Source organism: Haemaphysalis longicornis, unplaced genomic scaffold, assembly GCF_048455015.1.
Source record: "Haemaphysalis longicornis isolate Haplotype H1 unplaced genomic scaffold, Haemaphysalis longicornis Haplotype H1 scaffold_7, whole genome shotgun sequence".
Taxonomy (NCBI): Eukaryota; Metazoa; Arthropoda; class Arachnida; order Ixodida; family Ixodidae; genus Haemaphysalis; species Haemaphysalis longicornis.
The window spans coordinates 183,756,786-183,773,626 of record NW_027526422.1 but is presented as its reverse complement, the minus strand read 5'-3'; the positions used below and the strand labels follow the sequence as shown (position 1 = coordinate 183,773,626).

The 16,841-nt window shown below is 47.0% G+C and overlaps 1 long non-coding RNA gene across 1 annotated transcript in view; it reads right to left on the bottom strand.

The window, feature by feature from the left end:
• Positions 1-3,647: 3,647 nt before the first annotated feature.
• Positions 3,648-16,841, bottom strand: part of LOC144145623 (uncharacterized) — a 40,248-nt gene continuing 27,054 nt past the window's right edge. Inside the window, exon 3 of the long non-coding RNA XR_013317540.1 lies at positions 3,648-3,787. This is a non-coding gene — a long non-coding RNA (uncharacterized LOC144145623). The remainder of the gene's footprint in view (positions 3,788-16,841) is intronic.

Genomic DNA, 16,841 nt, shown 5'->3' with positions numbered 1-16,841 from the left:
AAGACGAATGAAGAGGCACAGTCTCTTCATTCGTCTTCGTGTTTAAGTAGCCCTTTTTTGATCATGAACGTATACCAACAAGCGCAACTGGCAGTTCTTCTAAGAAGTTACAAGTCGGCCATCAGGGCATTTACACTGCGCGCAAGCAAATATAGTGCTTGAAAACTACCGGGTGTTCTGGACTTACTCCGAACACATTTTCTTTAGCGTTATCTACTGTTTGTTTGAAGGCTAAGTGGAGTAAATCGCGCCCTATTTCAGAAAACGTGATGTTGATTTTCGCGCCGCTCTGCGGGCGCTCTAGTATGATCCCACTTCCGTGTGGCCAAATGGTCTCCTGGCCGCCTTGATGTAACAGCGCTCATCCTGGTTGCACCGCTTTACCGCTGGTGTATATGAGATGCCGGAAGTTCACCATTGTGCACTTGTTTAAGGCCGTGCACCCAATACATGGTTTTCTTAACTTGTATTTTGGTCTTCAATGCGGCACCCCACGGCTACGCCACTTGTAAATATGGAGCGCCTAGAGCGCCTGCGCTCCGATGCAACTCTTCTCAAACGCTTAGGAATTCATTCACTTTCCAGTGGTCTTTACACAGCAGTGCAGAGTGGTCTGATAGCCCCCGTAGGGCCTGCAAATGGGCAACACGTTTTGTTTATTTGATGCATGCGCCTTTTATGGCGTTTTCAACTTCCCTTCCTTCATCTCCTAATAACCTCCCAGGGTGTGGGAATCTAAGCTTAAGGGACAGACCTGCGTGTAAAGATTGCACTGGCTTTAACGGTGATTAAGGGGAGTATAAAGCAGCTCGAGCGAGCAGCCTACGTGATGCTCGGCATAGATGATGATACTGTAATCGGTGCAGCAGCAATCACGATAAAAATGATTCAACATTTTCTCCGCCACTGAATTACCGGTCAGTCCATTTCCCGTAGGCAGAAGCGGTGAACTTTTTGGTTTAAGGTCTGTCCATACTGAAAGCCACAGAGTGCTATACGAGCTAAGTTTGATTTCGCGGACTATCGTTGCGAGCTGTACTCTAAAGCCTGCATAACGTTGTATCACCGTTGCCGAGCACACCTGATCGTGTTTTTAGCTCGCCCATTGCCTTTTAACGATCCTTGCTTAGAAGGAGGAGTTCATGCAATTTTCTCTTCCCCGCCGTGGTCAACTTTCCTGTAAATTTCCTTTTCGACTACTCTACAATTTTGTCGGTCGCTGCGACGTCGATACTCTTGTAGGGTCACCGACACGGTCGAGCGTCTGCTCGGAAATTGGAAGGTTGTCGGGAAGGTCCACATTTTCTTTCCAGGGAGGTTTAATGTCATGTCGGCTACCCTGGTTCGAGATGAGCCGATCAAGTTCACGCATAATGGAGTCGTCTCGATGATTCGGAGCTTGGCCCTTATTTTCAATACTTTTATTACCCAAGGTTGCTCAAGAGATTGTATCAATTGTGTCTGGTGCACCGATAGAGTGGTACGATCTTTGAGCAATGAACCCTACTTGAAGGGTCGTGTCCTTGTCCTTGCAGTGTCCACCCAAGTATTGTCTGGACTGCTTTTAGTCTTGGTCCTGAATATTTAATATTGCAAGTCACAACATCCCAATAAAAGTCTGATCCAATTAAGAGAGCGATGTCGCTGTGGTCGGCATGCTCACCCTCGAGTCCTCTAGCTACGATGAACTGTTCTCGCCAAGCTCCAATCACAGTTTCATCGGGAATCGGAATCAACTGATTGCAACTCAATTTCACCTCAAGCGATTATATTGTAATACCGCAGGCTTTCTTGTCAGGCTTTGCAAGTGTACTCGCACTCTATCGAATGTTTGATTCTTTTCCCATCGAATCCTGCTACAGAGACGGTTTCTTTTCCGACCAACTCGCAACCCGGCTTCTATGGACACTGCCTCCGTCGAGAAGAATTCTGCCGATTAACTGTCTTTTCTGTCCTGGCAAGTTGGCGGTTCGCGTTTGGAGGAGCACAACACACCTCTCGTGTGTGGTCATCGCTGAGTCGTAGCTATGGCAAAGTCCTCGTTAACTTTCATCTTTTGGTCTTTGTTACAAATCGAGGAAGCATGCCGCGGCGGGCACGGCTGGCAGGGGACGTTTCTCCTGCATTGCCTACCAAGATGCCTTTGCGTCAAACAAAGAAGCGTCCCTGTCGAGAGAGGCGCTCTTGTTTCTGTTCTAAAGTTATCGATTCAGAGGAGCAAGACGCTGAGTCGTGCGTGGAAAAACAAAACAAGCATTTTCGAGTCCGAGATGTAGTACTGTGCAGAAATGCTACGGACGAGAGTTGGGGACATGTATGCTGCTGATGCGAATTGCTATCTCCGAACTCGTACTTCGCCGTATTTGGTGTCATTGCCTCCCAGCGTTCAAGGTCTTGCCTCCAGAAAAAACATCAGATGCTCAAAGTTGTTCTTCTGGGCGTTAAGTTGTTTCGAAGGATCATAATTTATTGTGGTTTTTATGGCCATCTGTGACCACTGAGGATATCTAAGCAACAGATCTGGAGGCAGTGCCCGGAGCAGAATCTTTTGAAGCATGGAGCAGTATGTACTAGGGCTCATCCAGGTGGTTTTTAGGCTTCTTCAACAAATTTGAAAGCGGTCATAGAGGTTCCGCAATCTCTCTACGTCGTAGGATGAAGCAACCGGTTTAAATTCAGTGAGGGCTTGCAAAAGATAACAAAGAAGCAGGACGTGATCTCCGAACCCCGGTTTGAGTAGTGCTATCACGTCCTTTTAACATTTCTCGGAAGGAGCCATTTGTAGTATTCCGGAAGCGGCTTTGCAGTGAAACTTTTGGCTACATATGAACATTGCGCCGCAGGTCGACGTTCGGGGTTAGTTTGTATGGTAGTTTTAAACTGGTTTCAGAATTGGAGCCAGTTTCGTCGGTATCTATCGAAGTTACATAACTAGAGGACTGGTAGTTTCGATGGCATTGCTACGGTCCGGGAAGGCGGTTGGCTTGTCTCAGAAGGTAAAATGCAAGACTCCCCACTCCGAGTCTCGCGCGACCGAAAATGAAGCTCCGCCATAACTTGCACAACTGGGTCGTTGAACGTCGCCTCCTACGAATTTTGCCGCTGGGACGAGATCATCGGAAGTATCTCTATAAAATGTCTAGTCTAGTTTCCGGATCTGTCGGAATAGAAACTCGGGAAATAGACGTATTCATTTGCATGGTAACATTTGCATTCCGAAGGGCCTCTTTGACGTTCCGTCCGATGCCTTCGAACTTCTCTCGCAGTGTGCTTCGCCGCCGTAGCTTCCTTGCTATAGAGGTCATTGTGGGTCCCAATAGTCTGATCCGCAGGAGCAGGAGTCGTTGTAATCAGGTAGCGGTCCTACTATTCGTCGTCTCCAATGTCAAATCACGGGTTTCACGGCACCAATCGTGGGAATCTTAGCCTACGGGACCAAGACCTACTTCCTGAGATGAGTAACCTTGTAGGTCGCAATGGCTTTAATAGCGACTATGAGAATGATGAAGCAGCCCGACCGAGCAGCATACGTAATGATCGGTATCGATGATGATACTTTAAGCGATGCAGCAGCAACACAGAGCCTCAGGCCTATTTCTAAATAAGGTAGTTCATTCATTCCTTTATTTTGATTGGTGACTCAAAAGCTTTCATGAGTAATGCAAACTTCGACTCGTGGAGATTCCGGTAATTAATACGTTCTGTAACATTTGCCGGTTCCATCAAGGTCAAGGTAGCAGGTGCAGTCACCTGGGCACATCCGTGCATATCTGTCGCCATTTGAGCACTGCAAGAAATAGGAGAAACGTTTATTAAAAACTGACGATCGCGAGCTTTAGGCACCGGTAATATTTCACTAGAAAAAACCTTTTGTCAGATCACTTTTACTTGCGGTAGAGTCTTATGGCCGTAAATAGGGAAAACTCCCGACAAAAATCTTGAAGCTACACTAGCCCACTAAAGGCAAGGTTGAGTGAAGAAGGTCAGGACATTGGTTCAAAATAAAAATTCGTCACAGATATGACTGCTTACCTGTTTGAAGGTGAAAGCCAAACGATGATCAAACACTAATACATTGCTACTTTGTGCTTTGCACAGCATTCTTCTGTATCACTTCTTTGTGTATGAAGTGAATTGCTGTGACAGGGCGAATGGCCGCCATTCCACCGGAAGCTTCCCTACAGTGAGCGCTCTTTGCATGCACCGTTTCTACTTCCACGTCATCATAATATTCACCTGGAAACCCGTTCGTCACAGCATGAGTTTTTCCCTCAATTGCAAGAGAACGGTCATCCGAAGTGTTACCGGAACGGGTCCTAGTCAGGAGATCATGGTTTTCACCGGGAGTTGCCACAAATTGCAGGGTGTGTACGCGGCGATTTGCCGGTTCGGCGACGTGCAAATTTCTATAAAACATTTGTAATCCGGTCATTGTCACAATTCCTCGGTTCGCGATGGAGTTGTACACACTAAGAAATTGGAGCCAGTTGTCAACACATAGGCTCCTAGCAGTTATAAAACGCGTGCAAGTGGGTTCTATTCTGTACGTCCCGAGACAAATTGCAGTGCATCGTTGTTTTCATACGATTACATCCCATGGGGACAGTTATCTTAGTGGCTGTGGTATAATACTTTCACTCGCGGTTTAGAGGCAAATAACATGGCCTCCGATGATAGGAGGTTTGTAATGTAACCTCCGTGCTTTGTACGAAGCAATGCAGCGCGCAAGGCGAACTCGGGCCAATTAAATTTATTAGCAAAAGAACCTCTACTGCATTCACTATTGGAGTTCTGCAATCCGGGAAAAGACCATGGGAAGGAGAAAAAAACGAGGTAGAATTCATATGAAAGCTTGATCGCAATTTTCAAAATATGATTTTATTTTTTTGTAAAGCTTTGGTTGGCGAGGTTTAAATTGGAGGACAAGGACAAAATAACAGCACACCTGAATGTAGAAGAGGTAGAATAACGGCAGTTATTTATCGTCTGCTGTCAGTACATGGCTCATACCCGAGGACCTTGCTGTGGGAGACGGCTAGAAATTGTTTTACCGGAAGCACTGCGAACAAATTGTACAATATCGATGTGCTCAGGCCACCATTTACGCATGTGCTGTGCCATCTCAGTTGGAGTGATGGATAACTATTAGTTACAGTTGTTTATTATTAAATAACATTCGATCCATCGGCAAGCATGTTTTAATTTTAGGCTGCCCGAAAAGGTCTTATGCGAACGCGAACGCGAGAAAATTCGAGGTGGAAAAGCCTCCACTGCATTCAGGCTGTGGTTTGGCAGTGCAGGCAGTGGCATCACTGACCACATACGCCCACGCAGTGGCTTGGGAGAAATTCTTCTTCTGGTCTTCTACAACATTGGTGCAAGAAACCCGGGAACGACGCCCCCTCGACCATTCGAAAGTGTCCGCCCTTGGCTTCAACAATGATGGAAGCCAGCGACCCCACTGATGCCGACGGACATGCCTGCGTACCGAAGGGCCCCTGAGAAATGTTGACTACACAAGAGAAGTTCATCACGTGAATGTCAAGGAGTGAATTGAGAGCCCTATAGTCACTTTGAAAAAATATAACGGTTGACACAGAAAAAGAGCACATTGTTCTGAAGCTTCGTGCTATCAGAGTCTCTAATGTAAAACGGCAGGCAGCTCGTGCAGTATTTAAAGAAAATTTGCGACGATGCCCTTGCCGCCTTGAAGTGTCCGCAGTCCAGGGACCTTGGACTAAAAAGCCCTCTTTACCGGCTCCAAGAATATGAAGTAAGCTGAAATGGCTAGAAAAAGCGCTTCAGCCATACGTAGCCCCTGAATGTCTCGATGAAGTGTTTAACACATGCTTTCAAAGGGAAGAGATTTTAATTGAGACCAGAGCCAAATTATGATTAGCTTTAGAAGAATTAACGAAAGCAGATTTTCAGCGTACTACTTGAGTCTTATCCAACATCTGCAATTCTTCAGTCGTACTGAAGTTAAGAAAATGATAGATAACCGATATCCACATCATTCAAATCGGACACCCCCTTGTATCATCGTGAACACCGTTAATGAGGCCATTCTGAGAGAAGGCGCTCCGGGTAATTTTCAAACAGCGAAGCATGAATTCTTTAGTCAGCAGCAGTCAGAGAAGACGCCTAATGACAGTTAGAAACAGGAGCTCGAGTCACCTTCACCAGCCCTCGGCTTGAAAAAGCTGCCACAAGACCAACTTACGATGCACTTCAGCCTGCACATAGCCCACACAGGGCTACTTGAAGGACAAGCTTCAACAACCAACCTCAACACCTTTTTTCTCGTCAAAACACTTGTGCACAATTCAGGCCTTTCCCCAGGCGTTTCATTGTTGACCCGTTTAACAGTTGACCGTTTAACAGCTCAACTTAGGAAATGCATAAATGATTGGCCAAAGTGCGAACGAGTAAAATTTAGGAGACCGCCGAAGCTCTTTGTTAGACGAACGAAACATACGCCCTCGGAATCGACATAAATATCGTCTGTTCTGCAAACACTGCAAGAAAAAAACTATAGTGAACCCGGCAGGTACGATCCACACAAGCGTCACAAATAGTTTCAAGCGATTCCCAAGAAAATCGTTTACCCTCACGTGGAACGTACTTTCATTAAACTGTGGTTTCTGTCTACAAGTCTGTTACCGCACACGAAACTGGCTGCCGCAAACGCCATTGGCGCTACAAACACTGCTGGAAGATGACGCTGTCGTCCTGAAAGAAAACAGGATGAAAGTTGAAAGTGATTGTGCCTGTGAAACGGACAACAATATTCCGCCAACTAGTTTACTCACTCTGTCGGGGCGGAGAGGATGTTGTAAAAAAAGAAGTTCCCGGACTCCCGCGTATTAGTATCATCTTTTTAGAAAGAAAAATAGTCCTTCCCTCTGAATGTCCCGGCCCTTTGTCTTCTGGTTTTCCGCAATAATGGGCTCCCACTTCTTCTTGGTGTTAATACCAAGGTACCTAACGGATTCTTCTTCTGGGGACATTCCCAAAATATGGTGTACGCCTGCCCGGTCCATCCATAGCTTACATTCGCTCGAGTGGATGCCGTGGCAACAATGACTGTACAGGGCCGCATTGTGGAATGTGTCTGTAAAAGGTGCATTCCTACAAACTGCCATTTATTGGGAGTGCATTGAGCAGGGGGATACTCAACCCGTTCCAATCAGCAATGATTACTTATGTCTCTACGAGGCCACGCCGTTCCTTCCCAACCCAGCATGCAACATATACGGGAAACGGTACCAGAATTGTTCTCGTTAAAAATGCATGAAGGGCTTAACTTCAAGATGTCCAACGTTTTTTCAAAAATTTGCCTGGAAGCAGTGCGAACGCGTAAAAATTTAAATGAACAAAGCTTTATTGCTGTGTTTTTAAAAAGCCGGAAAATACCAAGCGGGGTCGCAGGGTGAGAGAGAAGCATTAGTTCTGTCTCACGGGTGGCTGAAGTCTCACTTTTACGATACTTTCGCCAAGGCAGCATACACCGGGCCGGTGGTTTTGTGTGCGTAGGCGGTAGAAAAATATTGACCGTGACTAAGCTCAGTCGGTATAACAGCTGTGTACTCCTGAAACATCAATCACATAGGTGACTCCAGAAACCTCAATCACATAGGTGCAGAAGTCCCTGCTTGATGTTGATATTCCCTCTTAGCCATTTGTACTGCGGAAGGGGCGGGGCGTTTTAGATTGAAAACTGCCACTGACCCGTTTATATGCATGTTTGGAGAACACGTCGGAATTGGTTATGGGTAATTTGCCAATTTGCGTGTGTAGCATTTGTATGCAAAAGTCTAATGATACATCACCAAATGAATTCTTGTTGAGAAATAGATAAACGCATCCAGAAAATTGCCATTCTGGATAATTCAACTAGGGGTTGATTTAAATAAAAACACGCACAGCAATTCTTAGACATCCCATTGTGTTTCCTAGGGCAGCCAATAGTAGTTCGACATGAGAAGTGGCCGGCAATGAAATGAGGAGTTTTCAAAGGAAATATTTAAGCCTTTATTTTCTAAGTACGATCTATATTTCCAAAATATTGCAATACTGATTACCTTCATTGAAGTAGAGATTCAATACAAGAATTTAAAACCTCTAGTACGGCAGGTTCCACTTGGTGTAATATCACCTTTTGCGCCTTTTCAATCAGCGAACGGTGTAATTCTTATAATATATGTTGTGAAGGTATATAATCAAGTAACTACAGCGTGCGTACCTATCATTATGTACAAACCTTTCCTCTTGATCGCATCATCAACCTTAGCCTTGAATTGAACGGATCTCTCTTCGTTCGTTCCCAACCCAATGGTAGGCGGATGTGTTCAATTACATCTCCCCTTCTCTTTAAAGGGGTCCTAAACAGGGTGGCAAAGGTTGCGATATAACGTTCGGAATCACTGGAGTGCGTTCCAAGAAACGTGCTGCCGAACAATGATTTAAAAGCGTTGAGCATTAGTCGAGGTACTGTTCATTAAAAAGACTAAAGTAGGGCCTGGAGCTTCTACCCTCTAATCGCGCCTCCAAGCACTGTGGAAACCTGTGACGTTACGGACTAGGGCAAAACCACATAAAAAAACATGGCAAGGCCCGTGGCGGTGCGAGATGCGCGGACTCATTGCCTCCGCTCTGCAGAATGTAACGCTTTTTGTAGCAAAAGCTGCACTACGCTACCTCGGGTGCTCATCGCAGGGTGCCCAGTTTTGACCTTGAAAGGTAGAGGTCAACCCACGGACCACGAATTATTAGGATGCGAAACAGGGCTTGCTCAGGTGGCGCGATAAAGTCACGGCCCCGGGCACGGCACCGATGCGCCCTCTGTGGCGCGGCGGCACAACCACAACGCGCGCGGAATGCTTTCCGAAAAAGCTTGCCGGTTGAATGTCAGTCCGTGCCACGTAGTTAGTGGTCAGTGCATAGATGGCTGCCGTAATGGGCAGACGACGCCCACGAATTCCTAACGCGACTGCACTTTCATTAGAGTCGGTTTGCGGCGAAAGAAATCTTTGCGTTTCAAACATCATTGTTGTTTCACGAAGGGGCTTTAATTTTTTGTAGAATGTGAAACCTACAATAAAAAAAAACTTGCGGTTGATAAGCTGGGTATAATTATTTCCAGGGAATGAATGATGGTTCTTATCATCTATGCCTTAAGTTCAAATTTTGACTGTCCTAACGTCCACGCCCTGCCTGTTCAACATCCAAAGCGCGCGCAAATCTGAAAAGCCCGCGAGAAGGGGAAGCGGCGAGAGGGAACAACTCGTGTCGTGAAGACGGTGTCGGCAGACGTCGTCTGCTCCGGGATTCCTTTTACTTGTTAGTTTTAAGCACGGTACAGCTTGTAACTAGGGCAGAGCTTATTATTAACTGCTGTAAAATGACCAGAACTTCTATTTATTGACCTTAAAGAAAGAAATCTTGCAACCGTTACAATTTATCCGACGATATTACGTTTTTTGTGCGTCACAACCGTAGAAGACATGTAAACTATGGCAACGCCGTTGATGCGTCATTTGTTGTGATGCTCCGCAAGCTGCATTTCATCCCCGCCAGAGAATGACATTAACGTGCCGCCCACCCGCGCTTTCCCAGCCCAGCGGATTACCTCAAATACTTCTTTCTCCGTGGTCAAACCTCTGCCGCTTTCACAAGCGCCCGGCACGAAGCAACCGCCCGATGGCAGGGAGAGATTGGCGGCGGGGGAGAGATAGGCTTATTCTTGGATGAAACCAGCGCGAACTTAAACAAGACAAAGGAAGAGGAACACAAATGACAGCCACTGGTCTAAAAACTAGTTTTATATCAAGAAGGGTGAATATAAACATTTAACTTATATAATAAAAGAACTCTACATGAGTAAAAGAAGTTCATAAAAGCCACGGTGATAAGCCAACCAGATAGGCACCGACTGCAGCGTGCTTGGCTCACGCGCTTTTAAATGCAGAGCATTTCTTTAACTCAAGATGTCACCCGTTCTAGTTGTCCGTAGTAGTCCGCACCCCTCCCCCTACAATATATAAAAAATATTACTTACCGGCGCCTGGTTTCGATCCCAAGACCCTGCGGGTGGAACGCAAGGTATATGGTGCTCTACCCTCTGCGCCACAAAGCCGACACAGAATGGAGGGCTACGAACGCGCCTTATATCCTTGACTCTCTCAAACTACGTCAAGAAGCTGCTGATACAACGCATTCACTACCTATGGGCGGAACGCGAGGTACATCGTGCTCTTCCCACTGCGCCACAATAATCATACCCACCTGCTGATAAATGATGTCACGTGACCACGTAATTACGTCTCCTCATTTATTTACAATACAACAACAGCAATACAATACATTACAATACAACAACAAGAAGTGCAACAACATTAACGTAACGCAAACTACTTAACGTCGTGCGCCCCCGGAAATGCTCTGCATTTGATCATGCCCCTCGCGAGGGGGATGTTTAGTTTCCTGCCGCAGCAAGAACCAGGCGGCCTCCTGCGCAGACATTTCCACGCCCTTGAGCACGTTCACTTGCAGATTGCGGAGCAGTTCCTTGTAGTCGTCGTTGGGGTTCTCCTTGAGCATTTGTGTCTTAGTTTTTTGCTACTCGTTCTGCTATGTGGAGTGATCCCATAATTTCGCGGGGCGTTTTTCACGGTGCCTAAATGTAATGGCGGGAAAATTAGGTTCGCATCAACGAGGCTTAGTATAACTTGAAGAAAGTTGGGGTGATGGGGGCCCATTAATGAGAGTTCCTGCTCTCTCAAATGCACGTTGATACAAATTGTGTTCCACTTCCTTTGTCTTATTTTAAGTTCGCGCTGGTTTAATCCAAGAATATATCATCCCAACTAGCCAAGCTTGCAACCCTTCCGACGAGGGATAGGGGAATACGGAATGGAGACATGCGGAGGACCCGCTTGGCCAGCTGGCGGAGCGCCGACACACAGCAGCGGCACGATAGCGGGGAAGGACAGGCGTTAGGGGAGAGTACACCATGGGGAGAGATAGGCTAGGATGGAACGGAGACGTGCGCCGAGCCCGTGTCTCCTCCAAGCGGCGGAAGGCGAGGTGGCCGCCGCCGCATCGATAAATGCGCGCCCAAAGGAAGGCCAGGAGGCCACCTGTGGCGCAGAGCCGTGTGTGATGGAGATAGGCGAACTTTAAGCTGTGGTCGCTCCTACAGCGGCAGGCTGAAGAAACGCCGTGAGGTAAAAAAAAGATCATGAATACATACTGTATTCATTGCAAACGAGTGTGTATATCATTGTGAAATCACACCTCAACAATGGCCATAGCCAGAGTACTGAAGCTACCGCTATCAATTAGGTTACCCAAGGCTAAACCAGAGCAATTTTTTTCTAGCAGCCGAGGGCATGCTCCGCCTGCTGCTGCTGCAAATGCTGAGAGGAGTAGTCTGGCTGTCATCCCTCATCGAACTGCCGTGTGGCGGTGCTCCTCGAATCGGCTGTGCTCGCTTCGGCACATCAGTTTTTTAATTAGAGAAAACAAGCATTTGAGGGCCACGTAGGTGGTTATTAATTCAACATGCTCGCTCAGGACACTAATTCAATTCCACCGATGACTAGCGGCCCGCTGGCGTTTCTTCATGCGACGCTGTCCCGCCGAACAGGTCCTTATGAGGTCGGTAGTAAAGGCTTCGCACGACCACCGTTTTTCAGTCACCGCTTTACGAACCCGCGCCGACGACAACTACCAGCGAAATCGGTCATTGCAGTATCACCACCTCTCATGCATTTATAAACTGCTTTTAAGCAATAATCTTCCTCTTGCGGGCGGTGACAAGTTTTAGCCGCTCCGGGGTTTGCCGTAGAGTACATGCGCTACAGAGTTGGATCCTTGTCGGTCGTCCATGCAGGTGCTTCCCACGGTCGCACGTGCAGTGCCGTTTCCGCCAGCAGAGAATATCAGTGGTTTTAAGCGTTACTTATAACTTCTAAACAATTTACTACATCTTGATTTTTTGATTAATTGTGGGGTTTAACGCACCGACGCAACACAGAAGATGAGGGGGTCTGTAGAGGAGGGCTCCAGATAAATTTTGACCACCTGGAGATCTTTAAGATGTCCTATATCTACAAACCCAAAAAGCTCATGGGATTCATTGCGATAATGGACATCCGTCCGTACTAAGGTATGCCGGGCCACCGGTGGTGGAGCGCCGCTCCCCGGAATCACACCAGTGTTTCCCGCTGAACCTGGAATGCTGATTGGTTTGTGGTAGCATTTAAAGGCACCCACCAACAACGGTGCCGTAGTGTTCAGTGCTTTGTGCGTCAAAGATACTGCGTCAGACTTTTCCGCTGCACGTAAGATCGCGGAAGTGTGGCTACGAGAATCAACAGGTAAGCGGGGAAAGAAAAGAAGACCCTTTTTTAATGCGTGTCTGGCCTCTTTTTTACGGAGAGGTGTAACATTTGGTAGGCGTTGTCTTGAAGGGGTGCTGTAGCGATTGCGGACAGAAACCACGAACTTTGGAAGCCAGTTCAGGGCCGCTTTAACTTCGCTATGATTGAAATACAATCCCTCTACAGAAAATTATATACACACGAGCAGTTCATATAGACAATCTATTGAACAGCGCAGGTGGAGTTGGTGAACAACAAGACGCCTCCTGTCGTGAATTAAGGGCCATCCCCCTAGAAAGAAGGCCGCGGCCGCTTCTCTAGATGACGCGACAAACAAAAACGCTGGTGTGTACGTGATTTCGGCGCACACTATTGATCCCGAGGTGGTCAAAATTATTCCGGAGCCCTCCACTACAGCGCGCCTCATCGCCTGCGTTGCGTCGGTGCGTTAAACCCAACGACTAGACTGCAGTGCCAACTCTCACAATAAAGGTTCTCTCCGGCATGCAACTACCTAGGGGGTTTAACATGTTGCCCGAAACACCTATTGACTTTAGGTTACTAAGGTTACCGTAACGCCGAGCGATGCATTAGGCTTTCTCGACGTCAAAACCCACCGCGAGGCGAAACTGTTTGTGGACGAAGCCACCCTCGATGAACACTTAGGTTTCACAAAGTGGTCGTTCTGGGATCCCACCGCTCGCAAGCGTGCCTGGCAGCTCTCGAGAGGCCATTGTACTCGAGAATTTACACTAGCCTCAGGTTTATTACTATCTCGAGAAGATTACAAAGGAAGCTGCTCAGAATAGCTGGCGGGTCGATGGCTGGCGGGATAGGAAGCGTCGTTCTGCTCCTTTATGAAAGCCACTGCTATGGCCTCCCTTCAATAATTTATAAGGCACCCCGAATGCCATATTTTTTTGTATAAGTGTAGTAGTGTTTCAAGTGTATCTGCGCGTAAGTGTTGTATCATAGTGCACGTAATGTCTGCGCAGGAGCGGAAGGCTTGAAAGTACTGAGTGCCATCTTTAGCTCATGATGTAAAAGGGTTCTGTTATAAGAGGTGGTCGACTTAATAGTATCACGCAAGGACTCCTCTGCCCTTGATGTGTTGTGTCTCATGAACGTCTTTGCGTTGTGCGCAAAACTATACACGTGTTGAAGGGTTTTGCAAGTATGTAAGCCTTGTCTACAAGTGTTTTCTTCTACTAAAGTAACCTCGGACAAGTATTGTGTTTTTTGTGTTTTGTTTACCTATTTTGTTTCATACTATTGCGTGTGTCGGTGCACGAGTTTATGAATTCCAAGGTGTGCCAACTCTCCCTTTTTGCCATATGGCGCAGAGGCTTCCTATCTGCTTTTGCTCGTTTAAAGGAGATGGGGTTCTGCTACGTCTGGTACTGACGAAGGATTACCGACGCCTTGTTCTAGGCCTGTCGCTCTCGCCAACAGTCGTTATTGCACCAGGACCTCTTTAGGTTGCATGGGCAGCAGGGGCCTCAGGAATTGACTTTTTAGCTTCGTCGAGGATGTGCGCCGTGGTAAGTTCAGCCGTGATGAGTGTGGCTGGGTGTGTGTCTAGCTTGGATGTGGTTTTGTCAATCTACTCTTGTTCGCTCTTGATTCTTTGGATCTTTCGAGGAAATGTGAACTGTTTGGGCATTTACCTATGTATGTTAGTGAGGTAGAGCAGTGGTCACTACCTAATGGATCTGTGATAGAAATAGAACTGGAGATACAATAACCAAGTCAAGGAAATTAGTATTTGTTCTGCCCTAAATTATGGTCTGTAGGCTGTTGCTGGTTAAAAAGGCATGATCCCGAGGGTGTTGGAAACTTCACTATCAGGCGACCTCGTGCATCCATGCAGAAAGATGGCCAAAGATAATTGTGTGCTTCAAGTCGCCTATAAGCCTGTATTACTCGGGAAATTAGTAAAGGAGCACCTTGAAATGAGAGCCAGAAAGTGAAAAATCAGAAGGAACGTAACTCTAGTATACCGTTAATAACCGATCAGATATTATTGGGCGGATTGCTACAGCGTAAAGTACAGTAATCAAATTGATAAGGTGGCATGTAATAATTTCTGGGCAATCATGGCGTCACAGCAAGAATAGTGTGAGCAGCCATGGCTGTCCTTTGTGACTACTGTTTATTACTCAAGAAATTGGTGTGTTTGGAATATAAATATGTTCTTTGGACACACATTACACTTGGATGATTAGAATGCGGTACCTGGTTCACACCGTCAAGGTTATTAGGAAGGCATGTACAGTTGCAGTGAACACTTTCTTTTCACATTATTAAGTGTTTGGAGCTACTGGACGACGATTGTTTATGTAATGTCTTTAAGGCTGTTATTCTCGTAAGGTTTTTTGGATTCTCTGTGAGTTTAGACGAAGAAGCGCGTTCCTGTTGCAGCGACGCAGGCAGGAAAGGTCCGACGACCATCTTGTCTTCAGCTGTCCTAGGTGTGCCCGGTGACTGGGCGCTGGGGACATGGTACCCTTTAGTGTGCCCTTCGTTTGAGCCATCACTGTCGAGGGCGTGAGGAGAGCCACTGGTGGCACCGGCAGTGCTGTTGGGGCTGGAAGCGACAAGGGGAACTTCGTGTTTATCTCCTCGGCAACAGCGATTGTACTGGAGGCCGGGGAAGCTGGGGCAGGAGCGGCATTGGTTTCGATCGAGCCTGCTGCCTCCACAACCGCTGCGGACTCAGCAAGCGGTGTGGTGACGGCTTGGGCTGCCGTGGACAACCCAGCAGATTACAGCGGCGCGCCCAACTCAGCCTCGCTGACCTAGGTCGCCACCGAAACTAGACGCCGCTCCTCCTCCATGGCGAGCTGCGTCAGCGTACTTCTCCAGAGGGAAAGAGGCGAGCTTCTTTTGCGCTCTGGGGAGGTGATGTTCTCAGCGACCTTGTTATAATGTTTTATTCAAGTGGAAATTTTTGCACCAATCTGGAAGTATGCCGCGTGTGATCCCCAACAGTTCATGCAAGTAAAGTTATTGTATGGACACTGGCCAGAGGTGTGGTCATCTGACGCGTTTTGCACAGGTTGGTCGACCGCTACAAACGTTTGTACCATGGCCAAACCACTGACATTTGCAGCAACGGTGTGGGTTATGTATGTATGGCCGCACTGAGCAACGAATGAACTCTGTGTTGACGAATTCGAGAAGTATTGAGCGATGAAATGTTAGGAACAAGTGTTTAGTTCGAATCTCTGTTCTCTCTTCGTATTGTAATCCGTCTCACTGCTCTTACGCCCTCAACTCACAGGCCGTTTTGCAGATCGGCTTCGGCTTCCTTCATTAGATCAGGATCGGATACTATGCTCTTAATTCTGTTCAGGCTACGGTGGGGTGTGACTCTGACTGCCAGATCGGCGATACATGTTTGGGTAAGGAGTTTATTCTCTGTTTTTGGCTACTGACTTCCATCCGGATTTCACCGGTTTGTTGTTTTGGGCTTTATGTGATTCGCCATTGATACCTTTAAGAAATTTGCAAACGAGAAATAGTGAGAGTGAAGCAAGAGGGTTTGAGTGGTCTATTCACTCTATCATCGAGAAGCGAGCGCAATTCGGTTTAGGAAAGCTCAAGTTAGGAAGAGGTGGAAACAAAACTTCCGTATGGCCCCTTTTTGTTTCGGTAGGGGTTTATGAAATACCATATGGCATGTAATAAAAGCAAGGGACGGGGGCTTCTTCATTCTGAAACTTTACCCTGACAGGTTGAGATGTCCCGGAGATCCCTGATCTGCTAAACACCCAGGGAGCTCATTGGCGAGAACTTGAATAGCGGTCCAACGTCCACCGTTGAAAGCTTTTCCACAGTTTGTCACAGCGTCGGTATGGGGCTCGGTGTCCCGGTATCGCCAATACCATCACCTTAAATACACAGGGTGCGCCTGGTGGGGTGCAACATATTTACTAATCGTATTATTGCGCTAACAATCCAATCGGATGGGGCCGGCCTTTCCGCTAGCCGTCGACAACAAGGCACGCTATTGCAAATCGCACGCAGCATTACAGATATTGCTTATTCGTGAGAATAGTTGAAAGAAACGGACCTCGTGCGTCTCATTCAGGTCCTTCGAGGTACCCGCAACAAGTACAGAAGCTCCCTTGGCTATAAAAAACCTAATTTCCAAATCGGGATATCATTCGCAAAGCTGATAGTTAAGCACTAGGGCTCCCCTACATTTTCCACAACAAAAGTTTTTTAGATAGCATTCAGCCGTCATAAAGTCCGATTACTGTAGGTTCGTCTCGGTCACGGCGTATACCCGTATATCTTCCTCTTCTAGCGGCTTAGGAATATCCATCCATTTTTCTCTTTTCCTGCTACTCGTTATGTTTATGTCAGCGATCTTCTTTCTCACCCTTTCTCCTTCACACCCCATCGGCGCCCTTTTCGTCTGCCTGCACCCATCTGTCCCGCTTCTTTCTT